Source organism: Lactuca serriola, chromosome 1 (assembly GCF_051521515.1).
Source record: "Lactuca serriola cultivar US96UC23 chromosome 1, Lser_US96UC23_V15, whole genome shotgun sequence".
NCBI classification, from domain to species: Eukaryota; Viridiplantae; Streptophyta; class Magnoliopsida; order Asterales; family Asteraceae; genus Lactuca; species Lactuca serriola.
Genome location: NC_136408.1, coordinates 206,688,540 through 206,711,376, shown reverse-complemented (window position 1 = coordinate 206,711,376; position 22,837 = coordinate 206,688,540). Strand labels below are relative to the sequence as shown.

The window sequence follows — 22,837 nt, the reverse complement described above, 5'->3', positions numbered from 1 at the left end:
ACCGGAAGGCACCCGAGCATAGAAATAGCCAGAAAGAAAGGAAAAAAAAAACAGCACGTAAAATGTAAAAAAAAAAAAATGCAAACGCACAACGAAAAAGAGGGTGCAACACGAGCACTTCCCAGGGTGTCACCCATCCTTGTACTACTCTTGCCCAAGCACGCTTAACTGCGGAGTTCTGATGGGATTCGGTGCATTAGTGCTGGTATGATCGCACACGAAATACTCTCCATGGTTATTGCTTTTATGTGTTACAAGACGCAGAACCTTCTTTGTTTTGGTACGCGGGGCGTGGGACCCATGTGACCGATCGGCTCCGTTCCAAAAATACGAAAACCATGAACCATTTACCGGAGGGCACCCGAGCATAGAAATAGCAAGAAAGAAAGGAAAAAAAACCAAAAAACCGCACGTAAAATGTAAAAAAAATGCAAACGGACAAACTAAAAAGGGGGTGCAACACGAGGACTTCCCAGGGGGTCACCAATCCTAGTACTACTCTCGCCCAAGCACGCTTAACTGCGGAGTTCTGATGGGATCCGGTGCATTAGTGCTGGTATGATCGCACCCGAAATACTATCCATGTTTATTGCTTTTATGTGTTACCAGACGCAGAACCTCCTTTGTTTTGGTACGCGGGGCGTGGGACCTACGTGACCGATCGGCTCCGTTCCAGAAATACGAAAACCATCAACCATGAACCGGAGGGCACCCGAGCATAGAAATAGCAAGAAAGAAAGGAAAAAAAACCAAAAAGCCGCACGTAAAATGTAAAAAAAAAAAAAACGCAAACGGACAAACTAAAAAGGGGTGCAACACGAGGACTTCCCAGGGGGTCACCAATCCTAGTACTACTCTCGCCTAGGCACGCTTAACTGCGGAGTTCTGATGGGATCCGGTGCATTAGTGTTGGTATGATCGCACCCGAAATACTATCCATGTTTATTGCTTTTATGTGTTACCAGACGCAGAACCTCCTTTATTTTGGTACGCGGGGCGTGGGACCTACGTGACTGATCGGCTCCGTTCCAAAAATACGAAAACCATCAACCATGAACCGGAGGGCACCCGAGCATAGAAATAGCAAGAAAGAATGGAAAAAAACCAAAAAAACCGGACGTAAAATGTAAAAAAAAACAACGCAAACGGACAACGAAAAAGAAGGGTGCAACACGAGGACTTCCCAGGGGGTCACCAATCCAAGTACTTCTCTCGCCCAAGCACGCTTAACTGCGGAGTTCTAATGGGATCCGGTGCATTAGTGCTGTTATGATCACACCCAAAATAATATCCATGTTTATTGCTTTTATGTGTTACAAGATGCATAATCTTCTTTGTTTTTGTACGCGGGGAGTGAGATCCACGTGACCGATCGGCTCCGTTCCAAAAATACGAAAACCATCAACCATAAACCGGACGGCACACGAGCATAGAAATAGCCAGAAAGAAAGGAAAAAAACCAAAAAACAACATGTAAAATGTAAAAAAAAAATGCAAACGGAGAACGAAAAAGTAGGTGCAACACGAGGACTTCCCAGGGGGTCACCAATCCAAGTACTACTCTCGCCCAAGCACGCTTAACTGCGGAGTTCTGATGGGATCCGGTGCATTAGTGCTGTTATGATCACACCCAATATAATATCCATGTTTATTGCTTTTATGTGTTACAAGACGCATAATCTCCTTTGTTTTTGTACGCGGGGCGTGGGATCCACGTGACCGATCGACTCCGTTCCAAAAATTCGAAAACCATCAACCATAAACCGGAAGGCACCCGAGCATAGAAATAGCCAGAAAGAAAGGAAAAAAAACCAAAAAACCGCACGTAAAATGTTAAAAAAAATGCAAACGGACAACGAAAAAGAGGGTGCAACACGAGGACTTCCCAGGGGGTCACCCATCCTAGTTCTACTCTCGTCCAAGCACGCTTAACTGCGAAGACCCCCATCCTAGTTCTACTCTCGTCCAAGCACGCTTAACTGCGAAGTTCTGATGGGATTCGGTGCATTAGTGATGGTATGATAGCACACGAAATACTATCCATGTTTATTGCTTTTATGTGTTACAAGACGCAGAACTTTTTTTGTTTTGGTACGCGGGGCGTGGGACCCATGTGACCGATCGGCTCCGTTCCAAAAATACGAAAACCATGAACCATGAACCGGAGGGCACCCGAGCATAGAAATAGCAAGAAAGAAAGGAAAAAAACCAAAAAACCGCACGTAAAATGTAAAAAAAACGCAAACGGACTAACTAAAAAGGGGGTGCAACACGAGGACTTCCCAGGGGGTCACCAATCCTAGTACTACTCTCGCCCAAGCACGCATAACTGCGGAGTTCTGATGGGATCCGGTGCATTAGTGTTGGTATGATCGCACCCGAAATACTATCCATGTTTATTGCTTTTATGTGTTACCAGACGCAGAACCTCCTTTGTTTTGGTACGTGGGGCGTGGGACCTACGTGACCGATCGGCTCCGTTCCAAAAATACGAAAACCATCAACCATGAACCGGAGGGCACCCGAGCATAGAAATAGCAAGAAAGAATGGAAAAAAACCAAAAAACCGCACGTAGAATGTAAAAAAAAACAACGCAAACGGACAACGAAAAAGGAGGGTGCAACACGAGGACTTCCCAGGGGGTCACCAATCCAAGTACTACTCTCGCCCAAGCACGTTTAATTGCGGAGTTCTGATGGGATCCGGTGCATTAGTGCTGTTATGATCACACCCAAAATAATATCCATGTTTATTGCTTTTATGTGTTACAAGATGCAGAATCTCCTTTGTTTTTGTACGCGGGGCGTGGGATCCACGTGACCGATCGGCTCCGTTCCAAAAATACGAAAACCATCAACCATAAACCGGAAGGCACCCGAGCATAGAAATAGCCAGAAAGAAAGGAAAAAAAAAACAGCACGTAAAATGTAAAAAAAAAAAAATGCAAACGCACAACGAAAAAGAGGGTGCAACACGAGCACTTCCCAGGGTGTCACCCATCCTTGTACTACTCTTGCCCAAGCACACTTAACTGTGGAGTTCTGATGGGATTCGGTGCATTAGTGCTGGTATGATCGCACACGAAATACTCTCCATGGTTATTGCTTTTATGTGTTACAAGACGCAGAACCTTCTTTGTTTTGGTACGCGGGGCGTGGGACCCATGTGACCGATCGGCTCCGTTCCAAAAATACGAAAACCATGAACCATTTACCGGAGGGCACCCGAGCATAGAAATAGCAAGAAAGAAAGGAAAAAAAACCAAAAAACCGCACGTAAAATGTAAAAAAAATGCAAACGGACAAACTAAAAAGGGGGTGCAACACGAGGACTTCCCAGGGGGTCACCAATCCTAGTACTACTCTCGCCCAAGCACGCTTAATTGCGGAGTTCTGATGGGATCCGGTGCATTAGTGCTGGTATGATCGCACCCGAAATACTATCCATGTTTATTGCTTTTATGTGTTACCAGACGCAGAACCTCCTTTGTTTTGGTACGCGGGGCATGGGACCTACGTGACCGATCGGCTCCGTTCCAGAAATACGAAAACCATCAACCATGAACCGGAGGGCACCCGAGCATAGAAATAACAAGAAAGAAAGGAAAAAAAACCAAAAAGCCGCACGTAAAATGTAAAAAAAAAACGCAAACGGACAAACTAAAAAGGGGGTGCAACACGAGGACTTCCCAGGGGGTCACCAATCCTAGTACTACTCTCGCCTAGGCACGCTTAACTGCGGAGTTCTGATGGGATCCGGTGCATTAGTGTTGGGATGATCGCACCCGAAATACTATCCATGTTTATTGCTTTTATGTGTTACCAGACGCAGAACCTCCTTTATTTTGGTACGCGGGGCGTGGGACCTACGTGACTGATCGGCTCCGTTCCAAAAATACGAAAACCATCAACCATGAACCGGAGGGCACCCGAGCATAGAAATAGCAAGAAAGAATGGAAAAAAACCAAAAAACCGCACGTAAAATGTAAAAAAAAACAACGCAAACGGACAACGAAAAAGAAGGGTGCAACACGAGGACTTCCCAGGGGGTCACCAATCCAAGTACTACTCTCGCCCAAGCACGCTTAACTGCGGAGTTCTAATGGGATCCGGTGCATTAGTGCTGTTATGATCACACCCAAAATAATATCCATGTTTATTGCTTTTATGTGTTACAAGATGCATAATCTCCTTTGTTTTTGTACGCGGGGAGTGAGATACACGTGACCGATCGGCTCCGTTCCAAAAATACGAAAACCATCAACCATAAACCGGAAGGCACACGAGCATAGAAATAGCCAGAAAGAAAGGAAAAAAACCAAAAAACCGCACGTAAAATGTTAAAAAAAAATGCAAACGGACAACGAAAAAGAGGGTGCAACACGAGGACTTCCCAGGGGGTCACCCATCCTAGTTCTACTCTCGTCCAAGCACGCTTGACTGCGAAGTTCTGATGGGATTTGGTGCATTAGTGATGGTATGATAGCACACGAAATACTATCCATGTTTATTGCTTTTATGTGTTACAAGACGCAGAACCTTTTTTGTTTTGGTACGCGGGGCGTGGGACCCATGTGACCGATCGGCTCCGTTCCAAAAATACGAAAACCATGAACCATGAACCGGAGGGCACCCGAGCATAGAAATAGCAAGAAAGAAAGGAAAAAAAACCAAAAAACCGCACGTAAAATGTAAAAAAAAACGCAAACGGACTAACTAAAAAGGGGGTGCAACACGAGGACTTCCCAAGGGGTCACCAATCCTAGTACTACTCTCGCCCAAGCACGCTTAACTGCGGAGTTCTGATGGGATCCGGTGCATTAGTGTTGGTATGATCGCACCCGAAATACTATCCATGTTTATTGCTTTTATGTGTTACCAGACGCAAAACCTCCTTTGTTTTGGTACGTGGGGCGTGGGACCTACGTGACCGATCGGCTCCGTTCCCAAAATACGAAAACCATCAACCATGAACCGGAGGGCACCCGAGCATAGAAATAGCAAGAAAGAATGGAAAAAAACCAAAAAACCGCACGTAAAATGAAAAAAAAAACAACGCAAACGGACAACGAAAAAGGAGGGTGCAACACGAGGACTTCCCAGGGGGTCACCAATCCAAGTACTACTCTCGCCCAAGCACGTTTAACTGCAGAGTTCAGATGGGATCCGGTGCATTAGTGCTGTTATGATCACACCCAAAATAATATCCATGTTTATTGCTTTTATGTGTTACAAGACGCATAATCTCCTTTGTTTTTGTACGCGGGGCGTGGGATCCACGTGATCGATCGGCTCCGTTCCAAAAATACGAAAACCATCAACCATAAACTGGAAGGCACACGAGCATAGAAATAGCCAGAAAGAAAGGAAAAAAACCAAAAAACAACATGTAAAGTGTAAAAAAAATGCAAACGGAGAACGAAAAAGAGGGTGCAACACGAGGACTTCCCAGGGGGTCACCAATCCAAGTACTACTCTCGCCCAAGCACGCTTAACTGCGGAGTTCTGATGGGATCCGGTGCATTAGTGCTGTTATGATCACACCCAATATAATATCCATGTTTATTGCTTTTATGTGTTACAAGACGCATAATCTCCTTTGTTTTTGTACGCGGGGCGTGGGATCCACGTGACCGATCGGTTCCGTTCCAAAAATACGAAAACCATCAACCATCAACCAGGGGGTCACCCATCCTTGTACTACTCTCGTCCAAGCACGCTTAACTGCGAAGTTCTGATGGGATTCGGTGCATTAGTGATGGTATGATAGCACACGAAATACTATCCATGTTTATTGCTTTTATGTGTTACAAGACGCAGAACCTTCTTTGTTTTGGTACGCGGGGCGTGGGACCCATGTGACCGATCGGCTCCGTTCCAAAAATACGAAAACCATGAACCATGAACCGGAGGGCACCCGAGCATAGAAATTGCAAGAAAGAAAGGAAAAAAAACCAAAAAACCGCACGTAAAATGTAAAAAAAAAACGCAAACGGACAAACTAAAAAGGGGGTGCAACACGAGGACTTCCCAGGGGGTCACCAATCCAAGTACTACTCTCGCCCAAGCACGCTTAACTGCGGAGTTCTGATGGGATCCGGTGCATTAGTGCTGGTATGATCGCACCCGAAATACAATCCATGTTTATTGCTTTTATGTGTTAACCTCCTTTGTTTTGGTACGCGGGGCGTGGGATCCACGTGACCGATCGGCTCCGTTCCAAAAATACGAAAACCATCAACCATAAACCGGAAGGCACACGAGCATAGAAATAGCCAGAAAGAAAGGAAAAAAACCAAAAAACATGTAAAATGTATAAAAAATGCAAACGGACAACGAAAAAGAGGGTGCAACACGAGGACTTCCCAGGGGGTCACCAATCCAAGTACTACTCTCGCCCAAGCACGCTTAACTGCGGAGTTCTGGTGGGATCTGGTGCATTAGTGCTGTTATGATCACACCCAAAATAATATCCATGTTTATTGCTTTTATGTGTTACAAGACGCATAATCTCCTTTGTTTTTGTACGCGGGGCGTGGGATCCACGTGACCGATCGGCTCCGTTCCAAAAATACGAAAACCATCAACCATAAACCGGAAGGCACCCGAGCATAGAAATAGCCAGAAAGAAAGGAAAAAAAACCAAAAAAACGCACGTAAAATGTTAAAAAAAATGCAAACGGACAACGAAAAAGAGGGTGCAACACGAGCACTTCACAGAGGGTCACCCATCCTTGTACTACTTTCGCCCAAGCACGCTTAACTGCTAAGTTCTGATGGGATTCGGTGCATTAGTGCTAGTATGATAGCACACGAAATACTATCCATGTTTATTGCTTTTATTTGGTACAAGACGCAGAGCCTACTTTGTTTTGGTACGCGGGGCGTGAGACCCAAGTGACAAATCGGCTCCGTTCCAAAAATACGAAAACCATGAACCATGAACTGGAGGGAACTCGAGCATAGAAATAGCAAGAAAGAAAGGAGAAAAAACCTAAAAACCGCACGTAAAATGTTAAAAAAAAAATGCAAACGGACAACGAAAAAGAGGGTGCAACACGAGGACTTCCCAGGGGGTCACCCATCCTAGTTCTACTCTCGTCCAAGCACGCTTAACTGCGGAGTTCTGATGGGATTCGGTGCATTAGTGATGGTATGATAGCACACGAAATACTATCCATGTTTATTGCTTTTATGTGTTACAAGACGCAGAACCTTTTTTGTTTTGGTACGCGGGGCGTGGGACCCATGTGACCGATCGGCTCCGTTCCAAAAATACGAAAACGATGAACCATGAACCGGAGGGCACCCGAGCATAGAAATAGCAAGAAAGAAAGGAAAAAAAAAACCAAAAAACCGCACGTAAAATGTAAAAAAAAACGCAAACGGACTAACTAAAAAGGGGGTGCAACACGAGGACTTCCCAGGGGGTCACCAATCCTAGTACTACTCTCGCCCAAGCACGCTTAACTGCGGAGTTCTGATGGGATCCGGTGCATTAGTGTTGGTATGATCGCACCCGAAATACTATCCATGTTTATTGCTTTTATGTGTTACCAGACGCAAAACCTCCTTTGTTTTGGTACGTGGGGCGTGGGACCTACGTGACCGATCGGCTCCGTTCCAAAAATACGAAAACCATCAACCATGAACCGGAGGGCACCCGAGCATAGAAATAGCAAGAAAGAATGGAAAAAAACCAAAAAACCGCACGTAAAATGAAAAAAAAACAACGCAAACGGACAACGAAAAAGGAGGGTGCAACACGAGGACTTCCCAGGGGGTCATCAATCCAAGTACTACTCTCGCCCAAGCACGTTTAACTGCGGAGTTCTGATGGGATCCGGTGCATTAGTGCTATTATGATCACACCCAAAATAATATCCATGTTTATTGCTTTTATGTGTTACAAGACGCATAATCTCCTTTGTTTTTGTACGCGGGGTGTGGGATCCACGTGATCGATCGGCTCCGTTCCAAAAATACGAAAACCATCAACCATAAACCGGAAGGCACACGAGCATAGAAATAGCCAGAAAGAAAGGAAAAAAACCAAAAAACAACATGTAAAATGTAAAAAAAATGCAAACGGAGAACGAAAAAGAGGGTGCAACACGAGGACTTCCCAGGGGGTCACCAATCCAAGTACTACTCTCGCCCAAGCACGCTTAACTGCGGAGTTCTGATGGGATCCGGTGCATTAGTGCTGTTATGATCACACCCAATATAATATCCATGTTTATTGCTTTTATGTGTTACAAGACGCAGAACCTTCTTTGTTTTGGTACGCGGGGCGTGGGACCCATGTGACCGATCGACTCAGTTCCAAAAATACAAAAACCATGAACCATGAACCGGAGGGCACCCGAGCATAGAAATAGCAAGAAAGAAAGGAAAAAAACCAAAAAACCGCACGTAAAATGTAAAAAAAACGCAAACGGACAAACTAAAAAGGGGGTGCAACACGAGGACTTCCCGGGGGTCACCAGTCCTAGTACTACTCTCGCCCAAGCACGCTTAACTGCGGAGTTCTGATGGGATCCGGTGCATTAGTGCTGGTATGATCGCACCCGAAATACTATCCATGTTTATTGCTTTTATGTGTTACCAGACGCAGAACCTCGTTTGTTTTGGTACGCGGGGCGTGGGACCTACGTGACCGTTCGGCTCCGTTCCAAAAATACGAAAACCATCAAACATGAACCGGAGGGCACCCGAGCATACAAATAGCAAGAAAGAATGGAAAAAAACCAAAAAACCGCACGTAAAATGTCAAAAAAAACAACGCAAACGGACAACGAAAAAGGAGGGTGCAACACGAGGACTTCCCAGGGGGTCACCAATCCAAGTACTACTCTCGCCCAAGCACGCTTAACTGCGGAGTTCTGATGGGATCCGGTGCATTAGTGCTGTTACGATCACACCCAAAATAATATCCATGTTTATTGCTTTTATGTGTTACAAGACGCAGAACCTTCTTTGTTTTGGTACGCGGGGCGTGGGACCCATGTGACCGATCGGCTCCGTTCCAAAAATATGAAAACCATGAACCATGAACCGGAGGGCACCCGAGCATAGAAATAGCAAGAAAGAAAGGAAAAAAACCAAAAAACCGCACGTAAAATGTAAAAAAAAACGCAAACGGACAAACTAAAATGGGGGTGCAACACGAGGACTTCCCGGGGGTCACCAATCCTAGTACTACTCTCGCCCAAGCACGCTTAACTGCGGAGTTCTGATGGGATCCGGTGCATTAGTGCTGGTATGATCGCACCCGAAATACTATCCATGTTTATTGCTTTTATGTGTTACCAGACGCAGAAGCTCCTTTGTTTTGGTACGCGGGGCGTGGGACCTACGTGACCGATCAGCTCCGTTCTAGAAATACGAAAACCATCAACCATGAACCGGAGGGCACCCGAGCATAGAAATAGCAAGAAAGAAAGGAAAAAAACCAAAAAACCGCACGTAAAATGTAAAAAAAACGCAAACGGACAAACTAAAAAGGGGGTGCAACACGAGGACTTCCCAGGGGGTCACCAATCCTAGTACTACTCTCGCCCAGGCACGCTTAACTGCGGAGTTCTGATGGGATCCGGTGCATTAGTGTTGGTATGATCGCACCCGAAATACTATTAATGTTTATTGCTTTTATGTGTTACCAGACGCAGAACCTCCTTTGTTTTGGTACGCGGGGCGTGGGACCTACGTGACTGATCGGCTCCGTTCCAAAAATACGAAAACCATCAACCATGAACCGGAGGGCACCCGAGCATAAATATAGCAAGAAAGAATGGAAAAAAACCAAAAAACCGCACGTAAAATGTAAAAAAAAACAACGCAAACGGACAACGAAAAAGGAGGGTGCAACACGAGGACTTCCCAGGGGGTCACCAATCCAAGTACTACTCTCGCCCAAGCACGCTTAACTGCGGAGTTCTGATGGGATCCGGTGCATTAGTGCTGTTACGATCACACCCAAAATAATATCCATGTTTATTGCTTTTATGTGTTACAAGACGCATAATCTCCTTTGTTTTTGTACGCGGGGCGTGGGATCCACGTGACCGAAAGGCTCCGTTCCAAAAATACGAAAACCATCAACCATAAACCGGAAGGCACACGAGCATAGAAATAGCCAGAATGAAAGGAAAAAAACCAAAAAACAACATGTAAAATGTAAAAAAAATGCAAACGGAGAACGAAAAAGAGGGTGCAACACGAGGACTTCCTAGGGGGTTACCAATCCAAGTACTACTCTCGCCCAAGCACGCTTAACTGCGGAGTTCTGATGGGATCCGGTGCATTAGTGCTGGTATGATCGCACCCGAAATACTATCCATGTTTATTGCTTTTATGTGTTACCAGACGCAGAAGCTCCTTTGTTTTGGTACGCGGGGCGTGGGACCTACGTGACCGATCGGCTCCGTTCTAGAAATACGAAAACCATCAACCATGAACCGGAGGGCACCCGAGCATAGAAATAGCAAGAAAGAAAGGAAAAAAACCAAAAAACCGCACGTAAAATGTAAAAAAAACGCAAACGGACAAACTAAAAAGGGGGTGCAACACGAGGACTTCCCAGGGGGTCACCAATCCTAGTACTACTCTCGCCCAGGCACGCTTAACTGCGGAGTTCTGATGAGATCCGGTGCATTAGTGTTGGTATGATCGCACCCGAAATACTATTCATGTTTATTGCTTTTATGTGTTACCAGACGCAGAACCTCCTTTGTTTTGGTACGCGGGGCGTGGGACCTACGTGACTGATCGGCTCCGTTCCAAAAATACGAAAACCATCAACCATGAACCGGAGGGCACCCGAGCATAAATATAGCAAGAAAGAATGGAAAAAAACCAAAAAACCGCACGTAAAATGTAAAAAAAAACAACGCAAACGGACAACGAAAAAGGAGGGTGCAACACGAGGACTTCCCAGGGGGTCACCAATCCAAGTACTACTCTCGCCCAAGCACGCTTAACTGCGGAGTTCTGATGGGATCCGGTGCATTAGTGCTGTTACGATCACACCCAAAATAATATCCATGTTTATTGCTTTTATGTGTTACAAGACGCATAATCTCCTTTGTTTTTGTACGCGGGACGTGGGATCCACGTGACCGAAAGGCTCCGTTCCAAAAATACGAAAACCATCAACCATAAACCGGAAGGCACACGAGCATAGAAATAGCCAGAATGAAAGGAAAAAAACCAAAAAACAACATGTAAAATGTAAAAAAAAATGCAAACGGAGAACGAAAAAGAGGGTGCAACACGAGGACTTCCTAGGGGGTTACCAATCCAAGTACTACTCTCGCCCAAGCACGCTTAACTGCGGAGTTCTGATGGGATCCGGTGCATTAGTGCTGTTATGATCACACCCAAAATATTAACCATGAACCGGAAGGCACCCGAGCATAGAAATAGCCAGAAAGAAAGGAAAAAAAACCAAAAAACCGCACGTAAAATGTTAAAAAAAATGCAAACGGACAACGAAAAAGAGGGTGCAACACGAGCACATCCCAGGGGGTCACCCATCCTTGTACTCCTCTCGCCCAAGCACGCTTAACTGTTAAGTTCTGATGGGATTCAGTGCATTAGTGCTTGTATGATAGCACACGAAATATTATCCATGTTTATTGCTTTTATGTGTTAACAGACGCAGAACCTCCTTTGTTTTGGTACGCGGGGCGTGGGACCTACGTGACCGATCGGCTCCGTTCCAAAAATACGAAAACCATCAAACATGAACCGGAGGGCACCCGAGCATAGAAATAGCAAGAAAAGAAAGGGAAAAAAAAACCAAAAAACCGCATGTAAAATGTAAAAAAAAAACGCAAACGGACAAACTAAAAAGGGGGTGCAACACGAGGACTTCCCAGGGGGTCACCAATCCTAGTACTACTCTCGCCCAAGCACGCTTAACTGCGGAGTTCTGATGGGATCCGGTGCATTAGTGCTGGTATGATCGCACCCGAAATACTATCCATGTTAATTGCTTTTATGTGTTACCAGACGCAGAACCTCCTTTGTTTTGGTACGCGGGGCGTGGGACCTACGTGACTGATCGGCTCCGTTCCAAAAATACGAAAACCATCAACCATACACCGGAAGGCACCCGAGCATAGAAATAGCCAGAAAGAAAGGAAAAAAACAAAAAAACAGCACGTAAAATATAAAAAAAAATGCAAACGCACAACGAAAAAGAGGGTGCAACACGAGCACTTCCCAGGGTGTCACCCATCCTTGTACTACTCTTGCCCAAGCACGCTTAACTGCGGAGTTCTGATGGGATCCGGTGCATTAGTGCTGGTATGATCGCACCGGAAATACTATCCATGTTTATTGCTTTTATGTGTTACAAGACGCAGAACCTTCTTTGTTTTGGTACGCGGGGCGTGGGACCCATGTGACCGATCGGCTCCGTTCCAGAAATACGAAAACCATGAACCATGAACCGGAGGGCACCCGAGCATAGAAATAGCAAGAAAGAAAGGAAAAAAAACCAAAAAACCGTACGTAAAATGTAAAAAAAAAACGCAAACGGACAACGAAAAAGAGGGTGCAACACGAGGACTTCCCAGGGGGTCACCCATCCTTGTACTACTCTCGTTCAAGCACGCTTAACTGCGGAGTTCTGATGGGATTCGGTGCATTAGTGATGGTATGATAGCACACGAAATACTATCCATGTTTATTGCTTTTATGTGTTACAAGACGCAGAACCTCCTTTTTTTGGTACGCGGGGCGTGGGATCCACGTGACCGATCGGCTCCGTTCCAAAAATACGAAAACCATCAACCATAAACCGGAAGGCACACGAGCATAGAAATAGCCAGAATGAAAGGAAAAAAACCAAAAAACAACATGTAAAATGTAAAAAAAAATGCAAACGGAGAACGAAAAAGAGGGTGCAACACGAGGACTTCCTAGGGGGTTACCAATCCAAGTACTACTCTCGCCCAAGCACGCTTAACTGCGGAGTTCTGATGGGATCCGGTGCATTAGTGCTGTTATGATCACACCCAAAATATTAACCATGAACCGGAAGGCACCCGAGCATAGAAATAGCCAGAAAGAAAGAAAAAAAAACCAAAAAACCGCACGTAAAATGTTAAAAAAAATGCAAACGGACAACGAAAAAGAGGGTGCAACACGAGCACATCCCAGGGGGTCACCCATCCTTGTACTCCTCTCGCCCAAGCACGCTTAACTGTTAAGTTCTGATGGGATTCAGTGCATTAGTGCTGGTATGATAGCACACGAAATATTATCCATGTTTATTGCTTTTATGTGTTACCAGACGCAGAACCTCCTTTGTTTTGGTACGCGGGGCGTGGGACCTACGTGACCGATCGGCTCCGTTCCAAAAATACGAAAACCATCAAACATGAACCGGAGGGCACCCGAGCATAGAAATAGCAAGAAAGAAAGGAAAAAAAACCAAAAAACCGCATGTAAAATGTAAAAAAAAACGCAAACGGACAAACTAAAAAGGGGGTGCAAAACGAGGACTTCCCAGGGGGTCACCAATCCTAGTACTACTCTCGCCCAAGCACGCTTAACTGCGGAGTTCTGATGGGATCCGGTGCATTAGTGCTGGTATGATCGCACCCGAAATACTATCTATGTTAATTGCTTTTATGTGTTACCAGATGCAGAACCTCCTTTGTTTTGGTACGCGGGGCGTGGGACCTACGTGACTGATCGGCTCCGTTCCAAAAATACGAAAACCATCAACCATACACCGGAAGGCACCCGAGCATAGAAATAGCCAGAAAGAAAGGAAAAAAACAAAAAAACAGCACGTAAAAAGTAAAAAAAAATGCAAACGCACAACGAAAAAGAGGGTGCAACACGAGCACTTCCCAGGGTGTCACCCATCCTTGTACTACTCTTGCCCAAGCACGCTTAACTGTGGAGTTCTGATGGGATCCGGTGCATTAGTGCTGGTATGATCGCACCCGAAATACTATCCATGTTTATTGCTTTTATGTGTTACAAGACGCAGAACCTTCTTTGTTTTGGTACGCGGGGCGTGGGACCCATGTGACCGATCGGCTCCGTTCCAAAAATACGAAAACCATCAACCATGAACCGGAGGGCACCCGAGCATAGAAATAGCAAGAAAGAAAGGAAAAAAAACCAAAAAACCGTACGTAAAATGTAAAAAAAAACGCAAACGGACAACGAAAAAGAGGGTGCAACACGAGGACTTCCCAGGGGGTCACCCATCCTTGTACTACTCTCGTTCAAGCACGCTTAACTGCGGAGTTCTGATGGGATTCGGTGCATTAGTGATGGTATGATAGCACACGAAATACTATCCATGTTTATTGCTTTTTTGTATTACAAGACGCAGAACCTCCTTTTTTTTGGTACGCGGGGCGTGGGATCCACGTGACCGATCTGCTCCGTTCCAAAAATACGAAAACCATCAACTATAAACCGGAAGGCACCCGAGCATAGAAATAGCCAGAAAGAATGGAAAAAAACAAAAAAACAGCACGTAAAATGTAAAAAAAAAAAAATGCAAACGCACAACGAAAAAGAGGGTGCAACACGAGCAATTCCCAGGGTGTCACCCATCCTTGTACTACTCTTGCCCAAGCACGCTTAACTGCGGAGTTCTGATGGGATCCGGTGCATTAGTGCTGGTATGATCGCACCCGAAATACTATCCATGTTTATTGCTTTTATGTGTTACCAGACGCAGAACCTCCTTTGTTTTTGGTACTCGGGGCGTGGGACCTACGTGACCGATCGGCTCCGTTTCAAAAATACGAAAACCATCAAACATGAACCGGAGGGCACCCGAGCATAGAAATACCAATAAAGAATGGAAAAAAAACCAAAAAACCGCACGTAAAATGTAAAAAAAAACGCAAACGGACAAACTAAAAAGGGGGTGCAACACGAGGACCTCCCAGGGGGTCACCAATCCTAGTACTACTCTCGCCCAAGCACGCTTAACTGCGGAGTTCTGATGGGATCCTGTGCATTAGTGCTGGTATGATCACACCCGAAATACTATCCATGTTTATTGCTTTTATGTGTTACGAGACGCAGAACCTCCTTTGTTTTGGTACGCGGGGCGTGGGACCTACGTGACTGATCGGCTCCGTTCCAAAAATACGAAAACCATCAACCATGAACCGGAGGGCACCCGAGCATAGAAATAGCAAGAAAGAATGGAAAAAAAACCCAAAAACCGCACGTAAAATGTAAAAAAAAAACGCAAACAGACAACGAAAAAGGAGGGTGCAACACGAGGACTTCCCAGGGGGTCACCAATCCAAGTACTACTCTCGCCCAAGCACGCTTAACTGCGGAGTTCTGATAGGATCCGGTGCATTAGTGCTGTTATGATCACACCCAAAATAATATCCATGTTTATTGCTTTTATGTGTTACAAGACGCATAATCTCCTTTGTTTTTGTACGCGGGACGTGGGATCCACGTGACCGATCGGTTCCATTCCAAAAATAAGAAAACCATCAACCATAAACCGGAAGGCACCCGAGCATAGAAATAGCCAGAAAGAAAGGAAAAAAAAACCAAAAAACCGCACGTAAAATGTTAAAAAAAATGCAAACGGACAACGAAAAAGAGGGTGCAACACGAGCACTTCCCAGGGGGTCACCAATCCAAGTACTACTCTCGCCCAAGCACGCTTAACTGCGGAGTTCTGATGGGATCCGGTGCATTAGTGCTGTTATGATCACACCCAATATAATATCCATGTTTATTGCTTTTATGTGTTACAAGACGCATAATCTCCTTTGTTTTTGTATGCGGGGCGTGGGATCCACGTGACCGATCGGCTCCGTTCCAAAAATACGAAAACCATCAACCATTAACCGGAAGGCACCCGAGCATAGAAATAGCCAGAAAGAAAGGAAAAAAAAACCAAAAAACCGCACGTAAAATGTTAAAAAAAAAATGCAAACGGACAACGAAAAAGAGGGTGCAACACGAGGACTTCCCAGGGGGTCACCCATCCTTGTACTACTCTCGTCCAAGCACGCATAACTGCGAAGTTCTGATGGGATTGGGTGCATTAGTGATGGTATGATAGCACACGAAATACTATCCATGTTGATTGCTTTTATGTGTTACAAGACGCAGAACCTTCTTTGTTTTGGTACGCGGGGCGTGGGACCCATGTGACCGATCGGCTCCGTTCCAAAAATACGAAAACCATGAACCATGAACCGGAGGGCACCCGAGCATAGAAATAGCAAGAAAGAAAGGAAAAAAAAACCAAAAAACTGCACGTAAAATGTAAAAAAAAAAATGCAAACGGACAAACTAAAAAGGGGGTGCAACAAGAAGACTTCCCAGGGGGTCACCAATCCTAGTACTACTCTCGCCCAAGCACGCTTAACTGCGGAGTTCTGATGGGATCCGGTGCATTAGTGCTGGTATGATCGCACCCGAAATACAATCCATGTTTATTGCTTTTATGTGTTACCAGACGCAGAACCTCCTTTGTTTTGGTACGCGGGGCGTGGGATCCACGTGACCGATCGGCTCCGTTCCAAAAATACGAAAACCATCAACCATAAACCGGAAGACACACGAGCATAGAAATAGCCAGAAAGAAAGGAAAAAAAACCAAAAAACAACATGTAAAATGTAAAAAAAAAAATGCAAACGGACAACGAAAAAGAGGGTGCAACTCGAGGACTTCCCAGGGGGTCACCAATCCAAGTACTACTCTCGCCCAAGCACGCTTAACTGCGGAGTTCTGGTGGGATCCGCTGCATTAGTGCTGTTATGATCACACCCAAAATAATATCCATGTTTATTGCTTTTATGTGTTACAAGACGCATAATCTCCTTTGCTTTTGTACGCGGGGCGTGGGATCCACGTGACCGATCGGCTCTGTTCCAAAAATACGAAAATCATCAACCATAAACCGGAAGGCACCCGAGCATAGAAATAGCCAGAAAGAAAGGAAAAAAACCAAAAAAACGCACGTAAAATGTTTAAAAAAATGCAAATGGACAACGAAAAAGAGGGTGCAACACGAGCACTTCACAGAGGGTCACCCATCCTTGTACTACCTTCACCCAAGCACGCTTAACTGCGAAGTTCTGATGGGATTCGGTGCATTAGTGCTGGTATGATAGCACACGAAATACTATGCATGTTTATTGCTTTTATGTGGTACAAGACGCAGAGCCTACTTTGTGTTGGTACGCGGGGCGTGGGACCCAAGTAACCGATCGGCTCCGTTCCAAAAATACGAAAACCATGAACCATGAACTGGAGGGAACTCGAGAATAGAAATAGCAAGAAAGAAAGGAAAAAAAACCTAAAAACCACACGTAAAATGGAAAAAGAAAACGCAAACGGACAACGAAAAAGGGGGTGCAACACGAGGACTTCCCAGGGGGTCACCCATCCTAGTACTACTCTCGCCCAAGCACGCTTAACTTCGGAGTTCTGATGGGATCCGGTGCATTAGTGCTGGTATGATCGCACCCGAAATACTATACATGTTTATTGCTTTTATGTGTTACCAGACGCAAAACCTCCTTTCTTTTGGTACGCGGGGCGTGGGACCTACGTGACCGATCGGCTCCGTTCCAAAAATACGAAAACCATCAAACATGAACCGGAGGGCACCCGAGCATAGAAATAGCAAGAAAGAAAGGAAAAAAAACCAAAAACCCGCACGTAAAATGTAAAAAAAAACGCAAACGGACAAACTAAAAAGGGGGTGCAACACGAGGACTTCCCAGGGGGTCACCAATCCTAGTACTACTCTCGCCCAAGCACGCTTAACTGCGGAGTTCTGATGGGATCCGGTGCATTAGTGCTGGTATGATCGCACGCGAAATACTATCCATGTTTATTGCTTTTATGTGTTACCAGACGCAGAACCTCCTTTGTTTTGGTACGCGGGGCGTGGGATCTACGTGACTGATCGGCTCCGTTCCAAAAATACGAAAACCATCAACCATAAACCGGAAGGCACCCGAGCATAGAAATAGCCAGAAAGAAAGGAAAAAAAACAAAAAAACAGCACGTAAAATGTAAAAAAAAAAAATGCAAACGCACAACGAAAAAGAGGGTGCAACACGAGCACTTCCCAGGGTGTCACCCATCCTTGTACTACTCTTGCCCAAGCACGCTTAACTGCGGAGTTCTGATGGGATCCGGTGCATTAGTGCTGGTATGATCGCACCCGAAATAATATCCATGTTTATTGCTTTTATGTGTTACCAGACGCAGAACCTCCTTTGTTTTGGTACGCGGGGCGTGGGACCTACGTGACCGATCGGCTCTGTTCCAAAAATACGAAAACCATCAAACATGAACCGGAGGGCACCCGAGCATAGAAATAGCAAGAAAGAAAGGAAAAAAAACAAAAAACCGCACGTAAAATGTAAAAAAAAAACGCAAACGGACAAACTAAAAAGGGGGTGCAACAAGAAGACTTCCCAGGGGGTCACCAATCCTAGTACTACTCTCGCCCAAGCACGCTTAACTGCGGAGTTCTGATGGGATCCGGTGCATTAGTGCTGGTATGATCGCACCCGAAAGACAATCCATGTTTATTGCTTTTATCTGTTACCAGACGCAGAACCTCCTTTGTTTTGGTACGCGGGGCGTGGGATCCACGTGACCGATCGGCTCCGTTCCAAAAATACGAAAACCATCAACCATAAACCGGAAGACACACGAGCATAGAAATAGCCAGAAAGAAAGGAAAAAAACCAAAAAACAACATGTAAAATGTAAAAAAAAATGCAAACGGACAACGAAAAAGAGGGTGCAACTCGAGGACTTTCCAGGGGGTCACCAATCCAAGTACTACTCTCGCCCAAGCACGCTTAACTGCGGAGTTCTGGTGGGATCCGCTGCATTAGTGCTGTTATGATCACACCCAAAATAATATCCATGTTTATTGCTTTTATGTGTTACAAGACGCATAATCTCCTTTGCTTTTGTACGCGGGGCGTGGGATCCACGTGACCGATCGGCTCTGTTCCAAAAATACGAAAATCATCAACCATAAACCGGAAGGCACCCGAGCATAGAAATAGCCAGAAAGAAAGGAAAAAAACCAAAAAAACGCACGTAAAATGTTTAAAAAAATGCAAATGGACAACGAAAAAGAGGGTGCAACACGAGCACTTCACAGAGGGTCACCCATCCTTGTACTACCTTCACCCAAGCACGCTTAACTGCGAAGTTCTGATGGGATTCGGTGCATTAGTGCTGGTATGATAGCACACGAAATACTATGCATGTTTATTGCTTTTATGTGGTACAAGACACAGAGCCTACTTTGTGTTGGTACGCAGGGCGTGGGACCCAAGTATCCGATCGGCTCCGTTCCAAAAATACGAAAACCATGAACCATGAACTGGAGGGAACTCGAGAATAGAAATAGCAAGAAAGAAAGGAAAAAAAACCTAAAAACCACACGTAAAATGGAAAATGAAAACGCAAAAGGACAACGAAAAAGGGGGTGCAACACGAGGACTTCCCAGGGGGTCACCCATCCTAGTACTACTCTCGCCCAAGCACGCTTAACTTCGGAGTTCTGATGGGATCCGGTGCATTAGTGCTGGTATGATCGCACCCGAAATACTATACATGTTTATTGCTTTTATGTGTTACCAGACGCAAAACCTCCTTTGTTTTGGTACGCGGGGCGTGGGACCTACGTGACCGATCGGCTCCGTTCCAAAAATACGAAAACCATCAAACATGAACCAGAGGGCACCCGAGCATAGAAATAGCAAGAAGGAAAGGAAAAAAAACCAAAAAACCGCACGTAAAATGTAAAAAAAAACGCAAACGGACAAACTAAAAAGGGGGTGCAACACGAGGACGTCCCAGGGGGTCACCAATCCTAGTACTACTCTCGCCCAAGCACGCTTAACTGCGGAGTTCTGATGGGATCCGGTGCATTAGTGCTGGTATGATCGCACCCGAAATACTATCCATGTTTATTGGTTTTATGTGTTACCAGACGCAGAACCTCCTTTGTTTTGGTACGCGGGGCGTGGGATCTACGTGACTGATCGGCTCCGTTCCAAAAATACGAAAACCATCAACCATAAACCGGAAGGCACCCGAGCATAGAAATAGCCAGAAAGAAAGGAAAAAAATAAAAAAACAGCACGTAAAATGTAAAAAAAAAAATGCAAACGCACAACGAAAAAGAGGGTGCAACACGAGCACTTCCCAGGGTGTCACCCATCCTTGTACTACTCTTGCCCAAGCACGCTTAACTACAGAGTTCTGATGGGATCCGGTGCATTAGTGCTGGTATGATCGCACCCGAAATAATATCCATGTTTATTGCTTTTATGTGTTACCAGACGCAGAACCTCCTTTGTTTTGGTACGCGGGGCGTGGGACCTACGTGACCGATCGGCTCTGTTCCAAAAATACGAAAACCATCAAACATGAACCGGAGGGCACCCGAGCATAGAAATAGCAAGAAAGAAAGGAAAAAAAAAACAAAAAACCGCACGTAAAATGTAAAAAAAAAACGCAAACGGACAAACTAAAAAGGGGGTGCAACACGAGGACTTCCCAGGGGGTCACGAATCCTAGTACTACTCTCGCCCAAGCACGCTTAACTGCGGAGTTCTGATGGGATCCGGTGCATTAGTGCTGGTATGATCGCACCCGAAATACTATCCATGTTTATTGCTTTTATGTGTTACCAGACGCAGAACCTCCTTTGTTTTGGTACGCGGGGCGTGGGACCTACGTGACTGATCGGCTCCGTTCCAAAAATACGAAAACCATCAACCATGAACCGGAGGGCACCCGAGCATAGAAATAGCAAGAAAGAATGGAAAAAAACCAAAAACCCGCACGTAAAATGTAAAAAAAAACGCAAACGGACAACGAAAAAGGAGGGTGCAACACGAGGACTTCCCAGGGGGTCACCAATCCAAGTACTACTCTCGCCCAAGCACGCTTAACTGCGTAGTTCTGATAGGATCCGGTGCATTAGTGCTGTTATGATCACACCCAAAATAATATCCATGTTTATCGCTTTTATGTGTTACAAGACGCATAATCTCCTTTGTTTTTGTACGCGGGGCGTGGGATCCACGTGACCGATCGGTTCCGTTCCAAAAATACGAAAACCATCAACCATAAACCGGAAGGCACCCGAGCATAGAAATAGCCAGAAAGAAAGGAAAAAAAAACCAAAAAACCGCACGTAAAATGTTAAAAAAAAAATGTAAACGGACAACGAAAAAGAGGGTGCAACACGAGGACTTCCTAGGGGGTCACCCATCCTTGTACTACTCTCGTCCAAGCACGCTTCACTGCGAAGTTCTGATGGGATTCGGTGCATTAGTGATGGTATGATAGCACACCAAATACTATCCATCTTTATTGCTTTTATGTGTTACAAGACGCAGAACCTTCTTTGGTTTGGTACGCGGGGCGTGGGACCCATGTGACCGATCGACTCCGTTCCAAAAATACGAAAACCATGAACCATGAACCGGAGGGCACCCGAGCATAGAAATAGCAAGAAAGAAAGAAAAAAAAAACAAAAAACCGCACTTAAAATGTAAAAAAAAAAAAAAACGCAAACGGACAAACTAAAAAGGGGGTGTAACACGAGGACTTCCCATGGGGTCACCAATCCTAGTACTACTCTCGCCCAAGCACACTTAACTGCGGAGTTCTGATGGAATCCGATGCATTAGTGCTGGTATGATCGCACCCGAAATACAATCCATGTTTATTGCTTTTATGTGTTACCAGACGCAGAACCTCCTTTGTTTTGGTACGCGGGGCGTGGGATCCACGTGACCGATCGGCTCCGTTCCAAAAATACGAAAACCATCAACCATAAACCGGAAGGCACACGAGCATAGAAATAGCCAGAAAGAAAGGAAAAAAACCAAAAAACAACATGTAAAATGTAAAAAAAAATGCAAACGGACAACGAAAAAGAGGGTGCAACACGAGGACTTCCCTGGGGGTCACCAATCCAAGTACTACTCTCGCACAAGCACGCTTAACTGCGGAGTTCTGGTGGGATCCGGTGCATTAGTGCTGTTATGATCACACCCAAAATAATATCCATGTTTATTGCTTTTATGTGTTACAAGACGCATAATCTCCTTTGTTTTTGTACGCGGGGCGTGGGATCCACGTGACCGATCGGCTCCGTTCCAAAAATACGAAAACCATCAACCATAAACCGGAAGGCACCCGAGCATAGAAATAGCCAGAAAGAAAGGAAAAAAAACCAAAAAAACGCACGTAAAATGTTAAAAAAAATGCAAACGGACAACGAAAAAGAAGGTGCAACACGAGCACTTCACAGAGGGTCACACATCTTTGTACTACTTTCGCCCAAGCACGCTTAACTGCGAAGTTCTGATGGGATTCGGTGCATTAGTGCTGGTATGATAGCACACGAAATACTCTCCATGTTTATTGCTTTTATGTGGTACAAGACGCAGAGCCTACTTTGTTTTGGTACGCGGGGCGTGGGACCCAAGTGACCGATCGGCTCCGTTCCAAAAATACGAAAACCATGAACCATGAACTGGAGGGAACTCGAGCATAGAAATAGCAAGAAAGAAAGGAAAAAAAACCTAAAAACCGCACGTAAAATGGTAAAAGAAAACGAAAACGGACAACGAAAAAGGGGGTGCCACACGAGGACTTCCAAGGGGTCACCCATCCTAGTACTACTCTCGCCCAAGCACGCTTAACTGCGGAGTTCTGATGGGATCCGGTGCATTAGTGCTGTTATGATCACACCCAAAATTATATCCATGTTTATTGCTTTTATGTGTTACAAGATGCGAAATCTCCTTTGTTTT

General features: G+C 45.2%; 58 non-coding genes and 7 pseudogenes across 58 annotated transcripts; all 65 read right to left on the bottom strand.

Moving 5' to 3' along the window:
* Positions 1-100: 100 nt before the first annotated feature.
* Positions 101-219, bottom strand: LOC145079112 (5S ribosomal RNA). Its single transcript, XR_013694636.1, has one exon. It is a non-coding gene; the product is annotated as a 5S ribosomal RNA (ribosomal RNA).
* A 232-nt stretch (positions 220-451) lies between these two features.
* Positions 452-570, bottom strand: LOC145084898 (5S ribosomal RNA). The gene has a single exon (XR_013699323.1). It is a non-coding gene; the product is annotated as a 5S ribosomal RNA (ribosomal RNA).
* A 237-nt stretch (positions 571-807) lies between these two features.
* Positions 808-926, bottom strand: LOC145075193 (5S ribosomal RNA). The gene has a single exon (XR_013692373.1). It is a non-coding gene; the product is annotated as a 5S ribosomal RNA (ribosomal RNA).
* Positions 927-1,162: 236 nt separating this feature from the next.
* Positions 1,163-1,281, bottom strand: LOC145075869 (5S ribosomal RNA). Its single transcript, XR_013692536.1, has one exon. It is a non-coding gene; the product is annotated as a 5S ribosomal RNA (ribosomal RNA).
* A 232-nt stretch (positions 1,282-1,513) lies between these two features.
* Positions 1,514-1,632, bottom strand: LOC145076263 (5S ribosomal RNA). The gene has a single exon (XR_013692636.1). It is a non-coding gene; the product is annotated as a 5S ribosomal RNA (ribosomal RNA).
* Positions 1,633-1,864: 232 nt separating this feature from the next.
* Positions 1,865-2,030, bottom strand: LOC145080438 (5S ribosomal RNA; annotated as a pseudogene).
* A 231-nt stretch (positions 2,031-2,261) lies between these two features.
* Positions 2,262-2,380, bottom strand: LOC145074751 (5S ribosomal RNA). The gene has a single exon (XR_013692087.1). It is a non-coding gene; the product is annotated as a 5S ribosomal RNA (ribosomal RNA).
* Positions 2,381-2,615: 235 nt separating this feature from the next.
* LOC145078675 (5S ribosomal RNA) lies at positions 2,616-2,734 on the bottom strand. The gene has a single exon (XR_013694211.1). It is a non-coding gene; the product is annotated as a 5S ribosomal RNA (ribosomal RNA).
* A 230-nt stretch (positions 2,735-2,964) lies between these two features.
* On the bottom strand, positions 2,965-3,083 carry LOC145079608 (5S ribosomal RNA; annotated as a pseudogene).
* Positions 3,084-3,315: 232 nt separating this feature from the next.
* On the bottom strand, positions 3,316-3,434 carry LOC145085446 (5S ribosomal RNA). Its single transcript, XR_013699844.1, has one exon. It is a non-coding gene; the product is annotated as a 5S ribosomal RNA (ribosomal RNA).
* Positions 3,435-3,668: 234 nt separating this feature from the next.
* Positions 3,669-3,787, bottom strand: LOC145078384 (5S ribosomal RNA). Its single transcript, XR_013693958.1, has one exon. It is a non-coding gene; the product is annotated as a 5S ribosomal RNA (ribosomal RNA).
* A 235-nt stretch (positions 3,788-4,022) lies between these two features.
* Positions 4,023-4,141, bottom strand: LOC145074481 (5S ribosomal RNA). The gene has a single exon (XR_013691866.1). It is a non-coding gene; the product is annotated as a 5S ribosomal RNA (ribosomal RNA).
* A 232-nt stretch (positions 4,142-4,373) lies between these two features.
* Positions 4,374-4,492, bottom strand: LOC145079582 (5S ribosomal RNA; annotated as a pseudogene).
* A 233-nt stretch (positions 4,493-4,725) lies between these two features.
* Positions 4,726-4,844, bottom strand: LOC145085638 (5S ribosomal RNA). The gene has a single exon (XR_013700031.1). It is a non-coding gene; the product is annotated as a 5S ribosomal RNA (ribosomal RNA).
* A 235-nt stretch (positions 4,845-5,079) lies between these two features.
* LOC145077754 (5S ribosomal RNA) lies at positions 5,080-5,198 on the bottom strand. Its single transcript, XR_013693380.1, has one exon. It is a non-coding gene; the product is annotated as a 5S ribosomal RNA (ribosomal RNA).
* A 230-nt stretch (positions 5,199-5,428) lies between these two features.
* Positions 5,429-5,547, bottom strand: LOC145073682 (5S ribosomal RNA). Its single transcript, XR_013691500.1, has one exon. It is a non-coding gene; the product is annotated as a 5S ribosomal RNA (ribosomal RNA).
* Positions 5,548-6,010: 463 nt separating this feature from the next.
* LOC145085023 (5S ribosomal RNA) lies at positions 6,011-6,129 on the bottom strand. Its single transcript, XR_013699440.1, has one exon. It is a non-coding gene; the product is annotated as a 5S ribosomal RNA (ribosomal RNA).
* A 216-nt stretch (positions 6,130-6,345) lies between these two features.
* On the bottom strand, positions 6,346-6,464 carry LOC145078819 (5S ribosomal RNA). The gene has a single exon (XR_013694350.1). It is a non-coding gene; the product is annotated as a 5S ribosomal RNA (ribosomal RNA).
* Positions 6,465-6,696: 232 nt separating this feature from the next.
* On the bottom strand, positions 6,697-6,815 carry LOC145079138 (5S ribosomal RNA). The gene has a single exon (XR_013694661.1). It is a non-coding gene; the product is annotated as a 5S ribosomal RNA (ribosomal RNA).
* Positions 6,816-7,049: 234 nt separating this feature from the next.
* On the bottom strand, positions 7,050-7,168 carry LOC145079369 (5S ribosomal RNA). Its single transcript, XR_013694887.1, has one exon. It is a non-coding gene; the product is annotated as a 5S ribosomal RNA (ribosomal RNA).
* Positions 7,169-7,403: 235 nt separating this feature from the next.
* On the bottom strand, positions 7,404-7,522 carry LOC145085475 (5S ribosomal RNA). Its single transcript, XR_013699873.1, has one exon. It is a non-coding gene; the product is annotated as a 5S ribosomal RNA (ribosomal RNA).
* A 234-nt stretch (positions 7,523-7,756) lies between these two features.
* LOC145078857 (5S ribosomal RNA) lies at positions 7,757-7,875 on the bottom strand. The gene has a single exon (XR_013694387.1). It is a non-coding gene; the product is annotated as a 5S ribosomal RNA (ribosomal RNA).
* A 230-nt stretch (positions 7,876-8,105) lies between these two features.
* Positions 8,106-8,224, bottom strand: LOC145073675 (5S ribosomal RNA). The gene has a single exon (XR_013691497.1). It is a non-coding gene; the product is annotated as a 5S ribosomal RNA (ribosomal RNA).
* A 231-nt stretch (positions 8,225-8,455) lies between these two features.
* On the bottom strand, positions 8,456-8,573 carry LOC145073589 (5S ribosomal RNA). The gene has a single exon (XR_013691442.1). It is a non-coding gene; the product is annotated as a 5S ribosomal RNA (ribosomal RNA).
* A 235-nt stretch (positions 8,574-8,808) lies between these two features.
* LOC145076383 (5S ribosomal RNA) lies at positions 8,809-8,927 on the bottom strand. Its single transcript, XR_013692664.1, has one exon. It is a non-coding gene; the product is annotated as a 5S ribosomal RNA (ribosomal RNA).
* A 232-nt stretch (positions 8,928-9,159) lies between these two features.
* On the bottom strand, positions 9,160-9,277 carry LOC145085506 (5S ribosomal RNA). The gene has a single exon (XR_013699904.1). It is a non-coding gene; the product is annotated as a 5S ribosomal RNA (ribosomal RNA).
* Positions 9,278-9,508: 231 nt separating this feature from the next.
* LOC145085654 (5S ribosomal RNA) lies at positions 9,509-9,627 on the bottom strand. Its single transcript, XR_013700047.1, has one exon. It is a non-coding gene; the product is annotated as a 5S ribosomal RNA (ribosomal RNA).
* A 235-nt stretch (positions 9,628-9,862) lies between these two features.
* Positions 9,863-9,981, bottom strand: LOC145076378 (5S ribosomal RNA). The gene has a single exon (XR_013692663.1). It is a non-coding gene; the product is annotated as a 5S ribosomal RNA (ribosomal RNA).
* Positions 9,982-10,211: 230 nt separating this feature from the next.
* LOC145085637 (5S ribosomal RNA) lies at positions 10,212-10,330 on the bottom strand. Its single transcript, XR_013700030.1, has one exon. It is a non-coding gene; the product is annotated as a 5S ribosomal RNA (ribosomal RNA).
* A 231-nt stretch (positions 10,331-10,561) lies between these two features.
* LOC145073209 (5S ribosomal RNA) lies at positions 10,562-10,680 on the bottom strand. Its single transcript, XR_013691290.1, has one exon. It is a non-coding gene; the product is annotated as a 5S ribosomal RNA (ribosomal RNA).
* Positions 10,681-10,915: 235 nt separating this feature from the next.
* On the bottom strand, positions 10,916-11,034 carry LOC145076376 (5S ribosomal RNA). Its single transcript, XR_013692662.1, has one exon. It is a non-coding gene; the product is annotated as a 5S ribosomal RNA (ribosomal RNA).
* Positions 11,035-11,265: 231 nt separating this feature from the next.
* On the bottom strand, positions 11,266-11,384 carry LOC145077509 (5S ribosomal RNA). Its single transcript, XR_013693256.1, has one exon. It is a non-coding gene; the product is annotated as a 5S ribosomal RNA (ribosomal RNA).
* A 118-nt stretch (positions 11,385-11,502) lies between these two features.
* Positions 11,503-11,621, bottom strand: LOC145080286 (5S ribosomal RNA; annotated as a pseudogene).
* Positions 11,622-11,858: 237 nt separating this feature from the next.
* LOC145084897 (5S ribosomal RNA) lies at positions 11,859-11,977 on the bottom strand. The gene has a single exon (XR_013699322.1). It is a non-coding gene; the product is annotated as a 5S ribosomal RNA (ribosomal RNA).
* A 231-nt stretch (positions 11,978-12,208) lies between these two features.
* LOC145078669 (5S ribosomal RNA) lies at positions 12,209-12,327 on the bottom strand. The gene has a single exon (XR_013694206.1). It is a non-coding gene; the product is annotated as a 5S ribosomal RNA (ribosomal RNA).
* Positions 12,328-12,560: 233 nt separating this feature from the next.
* LOC145079541 (5S ribosomal RNA) lies at positions 12,561-12,679 on the bottom strand. Its single transcript, XR_013695051.1, has one exon. It is a non-coding gene; the product is annotated as a 5S ribosomal RNA (ribosomal RNA).
* A 230-nt stretch (positions 12,680-12,909) lies between these two features.
* LOC145077498 (5S ribosomal RNA) lies at positions 12,910-13,028 on the bottom strand. The gene has a single exon (XR_013693245.1). It is a non-coding gene; the product is annotated as a 5S ribosomal RNA (ribosomal RNA).
* A 118-nt stretch (positions 13,029-13,146) lies between these two features.
* LOC145079577 (5S ribosomal RNA) lies at positions 13,147-13,265 on the bottom strand (annotated as a pseudogene).
* A 233-nt stretch (positions 13,266-13,498) lies between these two features.
* Positions 13,499-13,617, bottom strand: LOC145085284 (5S ribosomal RNA). The gene has a single exon (XR_013699690.1). It is a non-coding gene; the product is annotated as a 5S ribosomal RNA (ribosomal RNA).
* A 231-nt stretch (positions 13,618-13,848) lies between these two features.
* On the bottom strand, positions 13,849-13,967 carry LOC145078417 (5S ribosomal RNA). Its single transcript, XR_013693987.1, has one exon. It is a non-coding gene; the product is annotated as a 5S ribosomal RNA (ribosomal RNA).
* Positions 13,968-14,199: 232 nt separating this feature from the next.
* LOC145079540 (5S ribosomal RNA) lies at positions 14,200-14,318 on the bottom strand. The gene has a single exon (XR_013695050.1). It is a non-coding gene; the product is annotated as a 5S ribosomal RNA (ribosomal RNA).
* Positions 14,319-14,553: 235 nt separating this feature from the next.
* LOC145075881 (5S ribosomal RNA) lies at positions 14,554-14,672 on the bottom strand. The gene has a single exon (XR_013692539.1). It is a non-coding gene; the product is annotated as a 5S ribosomal RNA (ribosomal RNA).
* A 234-nt stretch (positions 14,673-14,906) lies between these two features.
* On the bottom strand, positions 14,907-15,025 carry LOC145073159 (5S ribosomal RNA). The gene has a single exon (XR_013691262.1). It is a non-coding gene; the product is annotated as a 5S ribosomal RNA (ribosomal RNA).
* Positions 15,026-15,259: 234 nt separating this feature from the next.
* Positions 15,260-15,378, bottom strand: LOC145077197 (5S ribosomal RNA). Its single transcript, XR_013693011.1, has one exon. It is a non-coding gene; the product is annotated as a 5S ribosomal RNA (ribosomal RNA).
* A 233-nt stretch (positions 15,379-15,611) lies between these two features.
* Positions 15,612-15,730, bottom strand: LOC145075328 (5S ribosomal RNA). The gene has a single exon (XR_013692411.1). It is a non-coding gene; the product is annotated as a 5S ribosomal RNA (ribosomal RNA).
* Positions 15,731-15,965: 235 nt separating this feature from the next.
* On the bottom strand, positions 15,966-16,084 carry LOC145080021 (5S ribosomal RNA; annotated as a pseudogene).
* Positions 16,085-16,320: 236 nt separating this feature from the next.
* LOC145074046 (5S ribosomal RNA) lies at positions 16,321-16,439 on the bottom strand. The gene has a single exon (XR_013691666.1). It is a non-coding gene; the product is annotated as a 5S ribosomal RNA (ribosomal RNA).
* A 234-nt stretch (positions 16,440-16,673) lies between these two features.
* On the bottom strand, positions 16,674-16,792 carry LOC145079348 (5S ribosomal RNA). The gene has a single exon (XR_013694868.1). It is a non-coding gene; the product is annotated as a 5S ribosomal RNA (ribosomal RNA).
* A 231-nt stretch (positions 16,793-17,023) lies between these two features.
* Positions 17,024-17,142, bottom strand: LOC145078668 (5S ribosomal RNA). The gene has a single exon (XR_013694205.1). It is a non-coding gene; the product is annotated as a 5S ribosomal RNA (ribosomal RNA).
* Positions 17,143-17,375: 233 nt separating this feature from the next.
* Positions 17,376-17,494, bottom strand: LOC145084044 (5S ribosomal RNA). The gene has a single exon (XR_013698499.1). It is a non-coding gene; the product is annotated as a 5S ribosomal RNA (ribosomal RNA).
* A 233-nt stretch (positions 17,495-17,727) lies between these two features.
* LOC145085366 (5S ribosomal RNA) lies at positions 17,728-17,846 on the bottom strand. The gene has a single exon (XR_013699767.1). It is a non-coding gene; the product is annotated as a 5S ribosomal RNA (ribosomal RNA).
* A 235-nt stretch (positions 17,847-18,081) lies between these two features.
* On the bottom strand, positions 18,082-18,200 carry LOC145075620 (5S ribosomal RNA). Its single transcript, XR_013692475.1, has one exon. It is a non-coding gene; the product is annotated as a 5S ribosomal RNA (ribosomal RNA).
* A 233-nt stretch (positions 18,201-18,433) lies between these two features.
* LOC145074041 (5S ribosomal RNA) lies at positions 18,434-18,552 on the bottom strand. The gene has a single exon (XR_013691659.1). It is a non-coding gene; the product is annotated as a 5S ribosomal RNA (ribosomal RNA).
* A 231-nt stretch (positions 18,553-18,783) lies between these two features.
* Positions 18,784-18,902, bottom strand: LOC145079965 (5S ribosomal RNA; annotated as a pseudogene).
* A 231-nt stretch (positions 18,903-19,133) lies between these two features.
* On the bottom strand, positions 19,134-19,252 carry LOC145078667 (5S ribosomal RNA). The gene has a single exon (XR_013694204.1). It is a non-coding gene; the product is annotated as a 5S ribosomal RNA (ribosomal RNA).
* Positions 19,253-19,485: 233 nt separating this feature from the next.
* LOC145082866 (5S ribosomal RNA) lies at positions 19,486-19,604 on the bottom strand. The gene has a single exon (XR_013697367.1). It is a non-coding gene; the product is annotated as a 5S ribosomal RNA (ribosomal RNA).
* A 233-nt stretch (positions 19,605-19,837) lies between these two features.
* LOC145085653 (5S ribosomal RNA) lies at positions 19,838-19,956 on the bottom strand. The gene has a single exon (XR_013700046.1). It is a non-coding gene; the product is annotated as a 5S ribosomal RNA (ribosomal RNA).
* A 233-nt stretch (positions 19,957-20,189) lies between these two features.
* Positions 20,190-20,308, bottom strand: LOC145078362 (5S ribosomal RNA). The gene has a single exon (XR_013693938.1). It is a non-coding gene; the product is annotated as a 5S ribosomal RNA (ribosomal RNA).
* Positions 20,309-20,543: 235 nt separating this feature from the next.
* LOC145085748 (5S ribosomal RNA) lies at positions 20,544-20,662 on the bottom strand. Its single transcript, XR_013700139.1, has one exon. It is a non-coding gene; the product is annotated as a 5S ribosomal RNA (ribosomal RNA).
* A 232-nt stretch (positions 20,663-20,894) lies between these two features.
* LOC145079241 (5S ribosomal RNA) lies at positions 20,895-21,013 on the bottom strand. The gene has a single exon (XR_013694760.1). It is a non-coding gene; the product is annotated as a 5S ribosomal RNA (ribosomal RNA).
* Positions 21,014-21,248: 235 nt separating this feature from the next.
* LOC145079196 (5S ribosomal RNA) lies at positions 21,249-21,367 on the bottom strand. The gene has a single exon (XR_013694716.1). It is a non-coding gene; the product is annotated as a 5S ribosomal RNA (ribosomal RNA).
* Positions 21,368-21,606: 239 nt separating this feature from the next.
* LOC145077204 (5S ribosomal RNA) lies at positions 21,607-21,725 on the bottom strand. Its single transcript, XR_013693012.1, has one exon. It is a non-coding gene; the product is annotated as a 5S ribosomal RNA (ribosomal RNA).
* A 231-nt stretch (positions 21,726-21,956) lies between these two features.
* Positions 21,957-22,075, bottom strand: LOC145075933 (5S ribosomal RNA). Its single transcript, XR_013692551.1, has one exon. It is a non-coding gene; the product is annotated as a 5S ribosomal RNA (ribosomal RNA).
* A 232-nt stretch (positions 22,076-22,307) lies between these two features.
* Positions 22,308-22,426, bottom strand: LOC145079325 (5S ribosomal RNA). The gene has a single exon (XR_013694846.1). It is a non-coding gene; the product is annotated as a 5S ribosomal RNA (ribosomal RNA).
* A 233-nt stretch (positions 22,427-22,659) lies between these two features.
* Positions 22,660-22,777, bottom strand: LOC145076605 (5S ribosomal RNA). Its single transcript, XR_013692720.1, has one exon. It is a non-coding gene; the product is annotated as a 5S ribosomal RNA (ribosomal RNA).
* Between the last annotated feature and the right edge of the window lie 60 nt (positions 22,778-22,837).